At 41.1% G+C, this 14,130-nt stretch overlaps 1 protein-coding gene across 1 annotated transcript in view; it reads left to right on the forward strand.

Moving 5' to 3' along the window:
• Nucleotides 1-14,130, forward strand: part of SMOX (spermine oxidase) — a 204,044-nt gene that overhangs the window by 18,945 nt on the left and 170,969 nt on the right. Inside the window, exon 3 of the mRNA XM_057700940.1 lies at nucleotides 12,371-12,600. The gene's annotated coding sequence lies outside the window, so the exon portion shown is untranslated. The remainder of the gene's footprint in view (nucleotides 1-12,370; nucleotides 12,601-14,130) is intronic.

Raw genomic sequence — 14,130 nt, forward strand, 5'->3', positions numbered from 1 at the left:
ATAAAAGAGGTTGGCGAGGTAGAGGGAGAGTTGAAATGAGTGCTGTGGGTCTATCTCCCTTGGGCTGAGGTAGGGGGTGCTCTCCCTTATCTGGACACAAATGAGAGGGTCTTCGATGGCACCACTCAGAAAGCTTGATATGTACCCCTGGAGCTTGCAGGACACAGCAGACTGGTGTCTGATTCACCGAAGAAAGTTGATTTGTGAAAGACTGTGCCTTGAACTGATGGTCTGAGATCTAAATGGAAATGTAACTGTGTTTGGGAAGTAACTGCAGCCTGTAGGTGGCGGGTCAAAGGAAATAGTCTTTTTTGTACAAGATGTAGCCACACACAAGAGGCAAAGAAGATTGTTTGGATCCTTGCCCAAGGGTTACCTGGCATAAGGGGGTGACCCCAGCCTAAGGAGCCTGGAGGTAAACCATCCCAGGACGTGGGTTTTTAAAGGAAGTGGCTTTGAAAAGACATTCTAAGCAAGTGTTAAGAGCGGGACCCCAAGGCTTTTTCAAGCATTTATAGGAAGGGTTCTTGGCTGTACAATGGGCATCTGTCCAGCAGCAAAGATCAGAATACAGCTGTTGCCTTCACATCTGTGATGTTGTGATTTGTCATGGAGTATATATTTGGTCTTTATTCCTGGCTTCTGGTATAAAGCGCTGAAAACCCTTGGGATTTCTTAAGTGATAAGAGCAATAAAGGTATCTTAATATTCATAACAAACCCCTTTCAACCTCATCTGAGTTTATGTTAATGAGGTGACTTTTAGAAAGCCCCTAAGGATGGAGGAGCTGGTTGCCAGGGCAACCAACTTTCAATCCCATCCCCCATGACTTCCAGAGGGGAGAGGGGCCAGAGATTGAGTTCAGTCACTAATAGCTAATGATTTATTCAATCATGCCTGCGGAGATGGGCAGAGTGGCATGCCTGGATAGGGCCCGAAAACTCCCCGCCCTTTCCCCAAACCTTGCACTATGCACCTCTTCCGTCTGGCTGTTGTGGAGTTATATCTTTTTACAATAAACCAGTAATATAGTAAATAAAATATTTCCGTGTGTTCCGTGAGCCAGAACTTAGTCAAACCTAAGAAAGGGGTTGTGAGAACCTCTGACCTGTAGCCAGTCAGTCAGAAGCACAGGTGACAACCTGGACTTGCAGCAATTGGTGTCTGAAGTGGGAGGGGGGCAGTGTTGTGGGACTGAGCTCTTAACCTGTGGGATCTGATATTATCTCCAGGTAGATAACGTCGGAATGGAGTTGAATTGTAGGACACTCAGTGAGTTTCCCCTGAGAATCGAAGAATTTCTTGGTGGTGTTGAAACAAATGCACACACTGAAAAATCCAAGTCTATTATTTCATACGCCCTTAGGGAGCTGCCGTTAAGCTAAACAGTGGAGGATGTCAGAATATAGAGGCCAACGGATAAAAGCCAAGAGTTTTCAAATGTAAAAAGAAAAAAGAAAAAGAAAAAAGGATGTTATTTGGGTATTTAACATCAAATTGCGTGTGGATAAATACACCTGAAGCCTTCTAAAGGATTGACGGGACTGGACTGCTAAAGAAATTCTGAGCCTGGTCTGCAACCCTTAAAGCAACCCCAGGCCTGCTGCTCCACTCAGAAACCAGTTGTGAAAGGTATGCAGAATGCAGGGAGGGCACATGCTTCAAAGCCCATTTTATTATTTATTTATTTACACCACGCAGTGCGACATGCGAGATCTTATTTCCCTGACCAGGGATGGAACACATGCCCCCTGCAATGGGAGCGTGGAGTCCTAGCTACTGGACTGCCAGGGATGTCCTAAAGCCCATTTTAAAATGGAGAAGAATTCATTTCCAAGTGGGAATTCCAAGGCCAAAGAGAAAAAGTGCAGTACCAAGTGAGCCAACCAAGGAACTCAGGGCAGAAATTTCACGACTCCTGCCCACCAGGTGTGGCTTGATCATAGCTTAGGCCACCGGCTGCTGGGCAGGTTTCCCATCCTCCCATTTTTCAAATGAGAGCTTTTGTCGCAATTGTCCTGTTTCTACTCCAGCATTGTACACATCACCATGTGTGGTGGGGCTGGATAACTTGTTTTTTATTGTATAGGTCACTGAATGGAGAGAAGTTTATCCAGATCTGATGGGGAAAGCAGCACATCTCCCCTAGACCTGGACTTTGAGCTGGAATCATTCATTGGCTAGGACTTTGGCGTCATCTCCCTTGGGGAGGGGCAGAGATTTTTCCATGTATGAGCAGAAGGGTTGACATGGCCAAAGCGGTGGGCTGTTAGAAAGGTTACCAGATTTTACCCCATATTCTCTCTTTTCCTTTTATTCTATGGCAGTAGAAGCTTTTGCTAGGCACTTGATTGCCCCTCTATGACCCCACTTCCCAGATTGCCCAGCAGTGAGATGTGGCCATGTATCCAGGCCAGTCGGATATTGGTGGAAGTGTTGCATGTAATTCTCTGGTTGTACTGTTAAAAGGAGCTTTACTTGTGTTCATTCTATTTTAGTCTTTGTTACTGAAATGCTATTTTATTTCAAATTCTCTCTTGAGTGCTCTCACCTCATTTCTAAATTTTTCTATTCTGATTTATGTTGCTATTTCCTATCTTACATGATCTTCTCATTATCTTTTAGCTCATTTTGATATAGTAGATTACATTTTGACATCTGCTTTGGGGCCACACCCTTCTGGCTCAAGTTCATTATCTGTAGGGATGTTATTTTGCTCCTTATTCTCTCTCTCTCTCTTCTTTGTTTCTTCAAAGTAATAACATTGTATGGGATTTGGCCTTGATAATTTTCTATTGCTTATTTCTATGTGAAGTTAGTTTTCTTGAACTTTTAGAAGGAGGCTGTCCAGGACTTCCTGTACAAGGTGAATAGAAGCGGTGACTGTGGCTTTTCGTGTCTTATTCCAGAATTTTAAGGGTAAAAATTTAATGTTTCTCCCTTAAGTTCATTTTTTAAAAAGGATTTTGGTAAATATCTTTGACCAGGTTTAGGAAATTCCATCCTGTTTTTAGATAACTAAGAATTTTTGTTTTTAATGGGTGTGAATTAAATTTTTTAAAGTCTGAGATAATCTTATGTATTTTAAAAATTTAGTAATGAGGTAAATATTTAATACATTTTAATGTTTAACCATTTCTGAACTCTGGAGGTAAATCTAACTAGGGTACGATGTGTTGCTTTAAATACATTGCTGGATACAGTTTGTAGAATTTTATTTTTTATTTTTTTAATCTATGTTTATGAGAGATACTGGTCTGTGATATTTCTTTCTTATTTTATTCTTGTTTGGTTTGGGCATCAAGGATTTTCTGACCTCACAAAAGGAGTTGGGGCATGTTCTCTTCTTATTTTCTGCAACAGTTTGCATGAGATTGGAATGATCTGTTCTTTGAATGCTTTGAAGAAGTTGCCTATGAAACCATCAGAGACTATTTTCTAATGGGTAGATTTTAAACTTTTGACTACATTTCTCAAATGGTTATCAAATTACTTAGCTTTTCTATTTCTTCTTGAGTCAATTTTGGATAGATATAAAATGAGAAAGTTACCCATTTCATCCAAGTTTTTATGTTTTGGAGCAAAAAGTTGTTCATAGTTTATAGTTGTTTATAGTTTAAATTTCTGTTTTCTTCTATCATTATGCACCTTTTTTCATTTTTAATATTAAGTTGTGCCTTCTTTCTTATATATAGTATATGTATTTAATTCCTTAATTTTATTGTTTCATTCCTTCTGCTTTCCTCAGGTTTATTCTATTATTCTTTTTCTCTTGTCTAATGTTGGCTGATTAGCTCAACAATTTTCAACCTTTCTATATGTGGAATCTAAAAAATACAACAAACTAGTGAATATAACAAAAAAGAAACAGACTTACAGATACAGAGAAAAAATTAGTGGTTAGCACTGGGGAGAGAAAAGGGAAGAGGGGCAGTATAGGAGTAGGGGATTAAAAGGTACAAAACTATTATGCATATTAAATAAACTATAAGGATATATTGTACAACACAGGGAATATAGCCAATATTTTATAATAACTATAAATGGAGCAAAACCTTTAAAAATTGTAAATCACTGTATTGTACACTTGTAACTTATATAATAATGTACATCAACTATACTTCAACTAAAAATTTTCATCCTTTTCTTTTATCTAATATTATCACTTATGGTTATATATCAATCTCATGCCATGTTTCCTAGCAGTAGAGTCTAAGATGGGGATTCTTGTGTACATGATTTATTAAGAGAGGGCTTTCAGAATGAGGGAGCTGAATGAAGCTGGATAAAGTAGAGGAATGAGCTAAGCAAGGATGTGGGGTGAGCCTGAGTCTACTTGGACCTGATCCGTGGGGAGCTGTTCCCACCTTGAGGCAGGTGGGCTGGACATTTGTACTCCTACTTGAGCCAATGATTGGCTGTAGATTTCTGGTGGGGTGGTAGATGGGGGCATAATCTCCCAGGCGGGGTGGCTCCCATGAACTGAGTGAAGGCAATTCACTGGATAAAAGGCAGACATGAGCTGCTAGCAGAAACACTCATAGTCGTTGGAGACGGGAGCACTGACCTGTTAAAGGGGCACCAACAGCAGCTACTACATCCAGTAATATATAGGTAGCTTTTTTATTATTTCATATTTGTACTACTATATGATTTTATACTAAATTTATTTTATCTATAACTGATTTAGAAATGAGTTGAAAATAATTTATAAATGTGGTTTTTAAGTTATCCCTTTGTTACATTTATATGTATATATTTTAAAAAATAAATACATTTATTTATTTATTTATTTATTTAATTTTTGGATGCATTGGGTCTTCGTTGCTGTGTGAGGGCTTTCTCTAGTTGTGGTGAGTGGTGGCTACTCTTTGTCGTGGTGCACGGGCTTCTCATTGTGGTGGTTTCTCTTTTGCTGCCTGGGCTCTAGGTGCATGGGCTTCAGTAGTTGTGGCATGTGAGCTCAGTAGCTGTGGCCTGTGGGCTCTAGAGCGCAGGCTCAGTAGTTGTCGTGCACGGGCTTAGTTGCTCTGCGGCATGTGGGATCTTCCTGGACCAGGACTCAAACCTGTGTCCCCTGCATTGGCAGGCAGATTCTTAACCACTGCGCCACCAGCGAAGCCCAAAATTTATATATTAATTTCATTGTATTAAGAGAACATTTGTGATACTCATTCTTTGCCATTGGTTGTGAAATGCTCTATTCTGTGGTCAATTTTTTGTAACTATTGTATACGTGCTTGAGAGGAATGGTGCTTTTTTACATCTCGTTGGGCGCTAGGTTCTATACATGCCTTTTAGATCAAGGTTACTAATACTATTGTTCAAATCAGCTATATTCCTTAAAAATGTTTAATCTACGTTTTTCTCAATTATTGAAAGAAGTTTGTTAAAGATTTACTGTGAGATGATTGATTTGTCAATTTCTTTATAATGCTATCAAATTTTGTTTCATCATATTTCATCAATTCTGAGATGCAAGTTTTTTTCCACATTTTAACATTTCTGTTATTGGGATAACTTTCACAATTGAAGGTACCTTGTGATTGTGTTTGGCCAAGTGGAGGTCATGAGGAAGTTGTCGTTGCCTGAGCATCAATGAACCTGGGCATAGTTATTCCTATTGGCATCATTTCATTTGAGTCATGTGCATGTTGGCACATCATGTGTAGAAGTTAATGACCACTTTAGATTGTCTAACAATATTACATTAACACAGCATTGAAATGAAAAGTTGTGTGCACTCTATGTACAGAAAGAGAGCAGCAGAGCAGGAAGCAATTATCATAGTTTTTTTTTTTTTTTTTTTGGCAAAACAACCAGGGATTTTATGAAATCAAATGAAGATATCCATAAACAGATGAAGCTGTGTTATGACTAAAAAGCTTGCTTGTCACTCACTGAGCAATGGTGAGGCAGGAGAAATTCCCAAACCCCTAAAATTGGAAGAAAGACGTTTTAAAACAGTGAAAAGCTTATATGACTGATGTGTCATGTGCGAATTATTGCTGAAGCTTTGAGAATCAGTTTCCCAGAAACTTTCTGCTTTGAACAGAAGCTGTTTAATTTCTTGTTATGTGATTCAATTGGAAAAAAAGATGAAACTATGAATTTAGGCAAATAGAGAATGGTGACAAAATCACACATTCTTTAAATATCTCAAAACTGTATTGTTAATTCTAAAAGCACTGAAGAAATTAATATCATAAGCATAGGTTACCAAAACAAGCAAATCACTGTGATGCTAAATATAGCTACTGCTAACTAGAAGATGCCAATATACTTAATACGAATAAGGTATTCAGATACTTTAATTTCCAAAACAGTATACTTCAGAGAGTGAAAGAGGGAGTTATGGAGTCCTCTTTAAGGATAGCAAGGACTGTCCCAAGTAAACTGGGTCACCCTAATTTTAAATTATAAAGCAATTTCTGAGGATATTTTCTCCAAAGATGCATAAAAATAATGGAAAAATGCTGGCTGGGCCAATGGAGGACCAGCTAAAAGCCATCTAGAATAGATATACAGGAACCATGGGCAACCAATCCACTTAGTACATTAGTCTTGATGCATTTTGTGGGCATTTAATTGAACTGAGTATAAGTATAATAAGCTTAAGTGACAAAAACAATGAAAATACAGATGGGAGGGCCAGAAACTGAGAGAGATAGTGAGACATTCTAACATATATTTAACTGGAGTTCCTAAAGTTGAAGACAAAGAGAGAAGATGGGGACAGAGGCAATATTTGAAGAGATAATAACTGAAAAATTTCTGAAACTATTGAAAGATACCAGTCCACAGATTCAAGAAGCTTAGTTCCAAACATAAAAAGAAATCTTCACCTAGATACATCATAGTGAAGCTACAGAGAACTGAGGACATGGAGAAAAATCTTGAGAGCAGCCAGAGAGAAAAAAAAAAGGAGAAAGATTACTTTTAGTTAGCTGGTAACAGAAGTGGGAAGAAAGTGGAATAATATTTTCAATGTATTGGGGGAACCCCCCCCATAGAATTCTATACCCAGCTAAAACATCTTTCAGGAAAGGTGAAACAAAGGCATTTTCATAGAACAGAATATCTAAATTATGAGTTAATCCCCAGCAGAACTTTATTAAAGATTGTTCAGTCAGTACTTTAGGTATAAGGAAAATGAACTCAGATGAAAAGGTTGAGATGAAAAAATAGATGAAGAGAAAAAAAAGTAAATGTGCTCATGTGTTTTTCCATTGTAGTCACTTCCCAACATCAGATGCATTCCCTTGTTATGGCTTTCCCACTTGCCCAATTCTTAGGAGCTCCTGAAGTGGAAAATGAAACCACTGCTACCAAATGCTTTTAGGGGGTTGAAAGTTATTTCAAAGCCAGAGTATTTGCTGACATCAGAAAGACTATGACTACCTTTATTTTGAAATATGTGGTAGAAATGAGAGAGAGAAAAATATGGTTTAAAGGAAACATACCATGGAATCATTTGAAGGCTTTTCTACTGTTTAAAAACTGAAATCTAAAAGGAACTCTCAATTCAACGATAAAACAAACAACCCAATAAAAAATGGGCAAAGCATTTGAACAGACATTTCACAAAAGAAGATATAGAGATGATGAAAATGCAGATTAGAAGATACTCAACATCTTTAGTCTATTTTGGAAATGCAAGTTAAAACTACAGTGAGCTGTAACTAAATACCTACCATATGACCCAGCAATCCAACTTCTAGCGACTTATGCAATACTGGATAAATCTGCTCACACATAAATCTATATGCTAATGTTTATAGCAGTTTTATTCATAATCTCCCAAACAAGAAGTAACCAAAATATCCACCAAATAGTGAGTGGATAAACTGGGATATAGCCATATAATGGAATACTACTCAGCAATGAAAAGGAAATGAACTACTAATATACACAACATGGATGACTCTTATATGCATTAGGCCAAGGAAACAAAGCCAGCTCAAAGGCTACCTGCTGTATGATTCCATTTTTTTTTCCAGAAGAGGCAAAATTATAGGAACAGAAAACAGATCATGGTTTCCAGAGGCAGGGCAAGGGGTAGGGTTTGACTGAAGGGCATGGGAAACTGTTTTATATGTTGATTGTGGTGGTGTTAACATAACTGTAGTGAGTTTTTCAAAACTTGCAAAACTGCATATGAAAAAGAGTGAGCATTCCTATATGTAATTTATACCTTAAAAAAAAGAGGAAAATAGGCAGGCATTCTCAGGATATTTTACAATCTCAGTCTCTTTGACATGGAAATAAATGCTGTTCATCTCTCTCTCTCTCACACACACACACACCCACCCACCCCATAGCACCCCAAAACATTCGTCGTTGTCCTGTCAAATTTGCAGAATCACTTCCACTAGACTTCTCTCTCATTTTAGCAGGTGACTTTCCCACCTACTGTACCAAGCAGAATTGGATTAGATGAACACATTTGACCTTACTCTCCTCCACCTCAAGTTGTTTCTTCATGTGAGGGTATTTGCATTCTAGTATGAAAAATAATTTTTATTTATTTATTTATTATATTAAAAAAATGTTTTTGGCTGTGCTGCGTGGCATGTGGGATCATAATTCCCTGACCAGAGATTGAACCTGTGACCCCTGCATTGGAAGCATGAAGTCTTAACCATTGAACCGCCATGGGAGTCTCTCAAATAAATTTTTTTGGTTAAATATTTATTTTTTTGGTTGTGCCAGGTTTTAGTTGTGGCACGCATGCTCCTTAGTTGCGGCTCTCTGGCTCCTTAGTTGTGGCATGTGAACTCTTAGTTGCGGCATGCATGTGGGATCTAGTTCCCTGACAGGGATCAAACCCAGGCCCCCTGCACTGGGAGCGTAGAGTCTTAACCACTGCACCACCAGGGAAGTCCCCCCAAAATAATTTTTAAATTGTTAAAAAGTAGAATTAGCTCAGAAAAAGGTACAATGACCTGGTGGTATGACCAGACACTGGCATCCCTTGACGTTTTAAGATTATATGAGGACTAATTAACCATTTAAGGCTAAATGGAAGAAGTCAACCTGAAAAGGTTACATATTCTATGATTCCAACTATATGACATTCTGGAAAAGGCCAAACTATGGAGACAATAAAATGATCAGTGGTTGCCAGGGGCTTGGGAGGGGAGAGGGGTGAAATGATGGAGCACAGGAAATTTTTAGGGCAGTGGGACTATTATTCTGTATGATACCGTGATGGTAGATACATGTCAGTATACATTTGTCAAGCCCATAAAATGTACAACACCAAGAGTGAACCCTAATGTAAACTATGGGCTTCAGTTAATAATGATGCACCAGTATTGGCTCATCAGTTATAACAAACGTACCACCGTAATGTAAGATGTTAAAAATTGGGAAAATTAGGAGAAAGGGTGAGGGGGTATATAAGAGCTCTACTTTTTGCTCAACTTTTTCGGTAAATCTAAAACTGTTTTAGAAAGTCTATTAATTTTTAAAACAGTGATGCAGAAGAGTTGGACTTTAGTTGTGAAGTTTTAGGAATAACCACTTTTATTTCACTTGAAATTTATTCATTGGTCCTAAGACACACGTTAAAAAAAAAAGTGAATCAGGACATATCTTAAAATAGATGGTATTTTAGATTTGATGAAATATGGTTTGATAAAATATATATGTCTAAAAACGCCTAAAGGAGTTCTTTCAATTTGTTCAGTGAAATAAAATCTAAGATTAGAACATATTGTTTCATAGTTTAATTGGTGCTGCTTTTCTTTTTAAACAACTTACTACTGATGGTGTCTCAGATTAGGTGAAATATGGTATAGGTGTACACTATAAAAATTGGCTAAATGATGCATGTTTAATTTATTGTTGACTCTGGTGGTGGGATTAAGAGGAAGTGTAATGCTTTATTTCTTGTATTTAAAAATGCTAAAGCAACTGACATGAAATGTTAACAATGATTAAATCTGAGAAGTAGGAGCATGGTGTTATGCCCTTTTTGTCTATTTTCCATATTTAAAAATTTTAAACAACAAAACAGAAATACCTGAAAAAATAAAGCTGAAGAAAGTTATTTTATTTGCTCTGAAGTATTGGGCAATTGGGGGACAGTAGAATTTGAGGGAGGAAAATGTTGGGCAGGCAGACACAAATATGGCATGATTCCACTTATATGAGATATCTAACAGTAGTTAAATTCATAGAAACAGCACAATAGTGGTTACCAGGGTCTGAAGTGAGAGTGGGGGGAGGGGGAGGGGGAGGGGAAAGGAAATTTTTATTGAACAGTTTGGGATGATAAAAAAAAGTTCTGGAAATGCATAGTGGTGTGGTTGTACAACATTGTAAATGTACCCGTTGCAGAAATCGGTCTGTCGGTCCATCGAGAAAGCAAGCACCACACTCGGAGCTAACAGATGAGCTAACACTCCAAATTTCTGGGCCCCGAGCTCAGGGTGAGCTTTACTTTTACAGTGCACATGTTTATAGAGCATGGAAGTTTCCAAACAGAAACTTACAAGAGCAGGTGCAGAACATTCCATTTTTTAGCAAAACATCTTAAAGTTACATTGAATTGTTGGGTTATCCTGTTTTTCTGTTTTTCTCAGTGCAGCAAGCATATTTCACAAAAACAAAACAAACATGGAGTTGTTTTTAGCTGAGTGTAATTTTCTAACTTTCCTCTTCATACCTAATGCCACTGAACTGTACACTTAAAAATGGTTAAAATGGTAAATTTTATGTGTATTTTCACACACACACACACACACACACACACACACACACACACACACACACACTAGTTGGGCAGGGGAAATCAAGTGTTATATTTTGGATATGTTGAATTTGAGATGCTCAAAGGTAGTTGGACAAAAATCCAGGGACAGGGGAAGCGATCATGGGCTGTAGATGCAGATTTAGCAGACACCATGCTGGAGCCATGGGGCTAGAGAGAGTGTAGGGAAGGGAAAGCGGTCAGATGCAAGACTAGAGCCCTGCAGCACTCAGGAGTGCACCCAGTGAGGTAGGAGGAAAACCAGGGGAGGCTGGGACCAAAGAAGCCAAGAGCTGAAAATCTTCTCAGCAGGAGGCAGCGGTCAGCAGTCTTGAATATTTCTGAGAGATTGAGTGAGGACCACAGGATTTGGGAATAAGGGAGTCATTGGGGTTTCAGCAGAGTGTGAAGGAAGGAAGGCAGACTAAAGTGGGTTGAGAAGGGAGGAAGTGGTGATGGGAACCGCCCGTAATACTTCGAAGAAGTTTTGCTTTGAATGTTTGGTGGGAGATGGGGGCGGGTAGCTGGGGGCAGATGCGGGGGTCTAGGGAAGCCCTTCATCCTCCCCTCCTTTTTTTTAAAGGTGAGAAACGCTGGAAGATGGTTGTGCTTGTGGGAATGGTCCACTATCCCCATAAGAGAGGAAGTGAGGGAAGAAGTAGGAGAGGAGAGAGAACTAAAAGAGGAGGGACACGAGTGATGTGAATGGTTTTTGATGGGCGCAGGACCTCCTGCATCTCTGAGCAGGGTGGGCAGAGAGAATGGGCCCTGAGAGGGGTGGGTCTCATGATTTAGTGGTGGGAAGAGGATGGCATCTGCTTTCTCAATGAAGAATGAAGTGATGAAGAGGTTGGTGTCTGGGCTGGGCGCACGAGGGGGTGTTGGAGGTTTGAGGACAGAGGGGAAGGTGTGAACCAATCATAGCAGAGAGCGGGAGAGGCAACACTCACAGGAAGTACAGTGTGCCCAGCAGGCAATGCAGAGTGCCCTGTGGCCCTGGAGGTAAAGGGTGACCAGTGCCTAGACTGACTTTTCCAGCAGTGCTAGCTATCCAAGTTCTCTGGGGTGTGTGCAGAGAGAACAGGCAGGTGCAGCTAACTCAATCAGTTATTCTCAAAGTGTGCTTCATGAATCAGCAAAATGAAACTCACCTGGGAACTTGTTAAAACTGTACTACCCCAAACCTATGAACCAGAAACTCTGGGGTAAACCCCAGCCATCTGTGTTTTTCACAGGCTTTTCAAGTGATTCTGAAAGTGTGAGACGCTCTGAACTAGAGTGAAGGAACTTTAGGGCACTGGGGATGACCTGCAATTTGTAGGTGAGAACGGCTACCGGTCTCCGGAGCAGAAGTTCCTAGTGCTGTGAGCTCCAGAGTGTCTTCTCTCTTAACTAGTGACAGATCTATAAACAAACCCTGGGAACTTCCAAGAACAGAATGCTGTTTAAAGGAGCTTTGATCTTTCTGATGAAAGATTATTTCACAAGGCAAACACATCCTCAAATGTACTTTTTGTTTTTCTGAGTCGGAGTTTGAATGAGTTTTATGTATCTTGATCTTTGCTCCTGTCACAGTGTTTTGAAAGGACCCTGGACTCACCTTTCTCTCCCCAGGTCACCTCTTCCAGGGTGGTCACAGAGATCTTCTTGATGCCTGCTCCATCTTTCCACATGGCTCAGTTCCAGCTTTCAAGTCTGTGGGGAAACAACGATGAACTGGCCATTCTCCTACGTGCGAGGACTTTTCCTCCTCCACTGAAATGAAGACAAAGATGAGTCAGTCTCTGTCAGCCTCCAGGATCTCTCGGTCCTCCCAGTGACTCAGAGGACGGTCTGTTTAATGGGTAAGTGCTCCTCCCAGGAATTTGGCAGCCCCAGCCTCCCCCTACCTGAGTCACCAGCCCTGGGTGCTTCCATTAAGACAGAGTTACCACCGAGACCTGAGCAGGCAGGCCAAGAAAGATCAGGGATAAGTGGACCAGGAAAGAGGACAGGAGATGAAAGGCTAAGATGCAGGAGGCTAAATTTGTTCCTTATTTGCTGGTGGCCTTGGGTGGACCAACAAAGGGCTCAGTGTCCCTATTTGAAAATGGGAGAAATTGAGTAGACTCAATATTAGTAGACTCAACAGTGGCCCAAAAGGAGAGAAGACGAGCCCTCCAGGAGTGTATCTGGCTGGAGACAGACACACTTTGGAACTTTTCTGTGCAAAAGGAAGGGAGCCCTGGAGATGGTTTATCCTTGAGGATAAGCTATAGCCTCGTCAGGGTCTGTAGGAGGGTGGGAAGGCCTTCATGGGAGGAGAGGCAGGAGGTCAGATGCGGGGGGGGCAGGCCCAAGGCAAGGGAGCTTGGCAATCAGGGACAGCTTTGGGGGCACAGAGCAGCTGGTGGAAACAGCAGCACAAGACTTTGGTTCTGGTACTGCCCACGATGCTGGCTCTGGTTCTCTTCTCTCAGTCTCCTTCACTGCCTCTCTGTGCGCCTTGCTTCTCTCTATCCATTCCTCCCCTCTCTCCTGCAACACAGAGAGTACTGAAGGTTCCCCTCCCCATGGGTTGAGTGTTTTCTTTCCTGTTTAGATGGTGACTGGCATCTGCGCATGGAGGCAGCAATCAACCCATCCTCTTTACTTGTCACTGACACAGAGGGTTGTGGTCAGCAAGGCTGTCTGCCATAGCCCTCCCCCCGCCCCCCGCAGCCGGGGTGGGGTGGGGCCAGGATGTTGACACACACAGGCACACACACTCAGCCACGAGCAGGTCAGTCAGCCCCACCAGAGCTACGAGGTCCTGGGCTGTCCCACTCTGATGTCTGGGATGTTGTGAGCTGGGCTACGCTTGGCACGGACTCAGGGCGCAGAAAAGATCTCCTGACTGAAGCTGAGTGCAGCACAGAGCACAGCTCCTCGTAGGGTGGGGGAGGCCTCAGAAGTCAGAAGGGCAGTGCCCAGAGGGGATACTGTTAGAAGGCATCTTGCTCAGAGCTCCCACTTCTATATGAGGGCATTAGGACCAGAGATGGCAAAGAGTTTGGAGAATGGGTCACCCTTAACCGCCTCCCCTCTCTGCTCGGCCTCTCTTGACTAGTCCATGTGATTTGAGACACATATCTTTGTTTTTCTTGGTTTCCCCAAACCCTGTGCAGTGGCTACTATACAGGGTTAGACTGGAGGTTGACAAGGTCTCCAGGAGTTGGTGGTACGAGTGGGGAAAGGGCGGGAGTAAGGTTAGACGTGTGGGGGACAGATGGTGGTGGAGGCGTGGAGGAATCGAGGCCAAGAGGATGCTGCTCTGTTTTCAAGGTGCTTGCCTAGAACCCGACTCCTAAGCTCTGAGCACAAGAGCCCAACTAGACAAAGACTGTCAAACAAAA

Source organism: Hippopotamus amphibius, chromosome 12, assembly GCF_030028045.1.
Source record: "Hippopotamus amphibius kiboko isolate mHipAmp2 chromosome 12, mHipAmp2.hap2, whole genome shotgun sequence".
In the NCBI taxonomy this organism is placed as follows: domain Eukaryota; kingdom Metazoa; phylum Chordata; class Mammalia; order Artiodactyla; family Hippopotamidae; genus Hippopotamus; species Hippopotamus amphibius.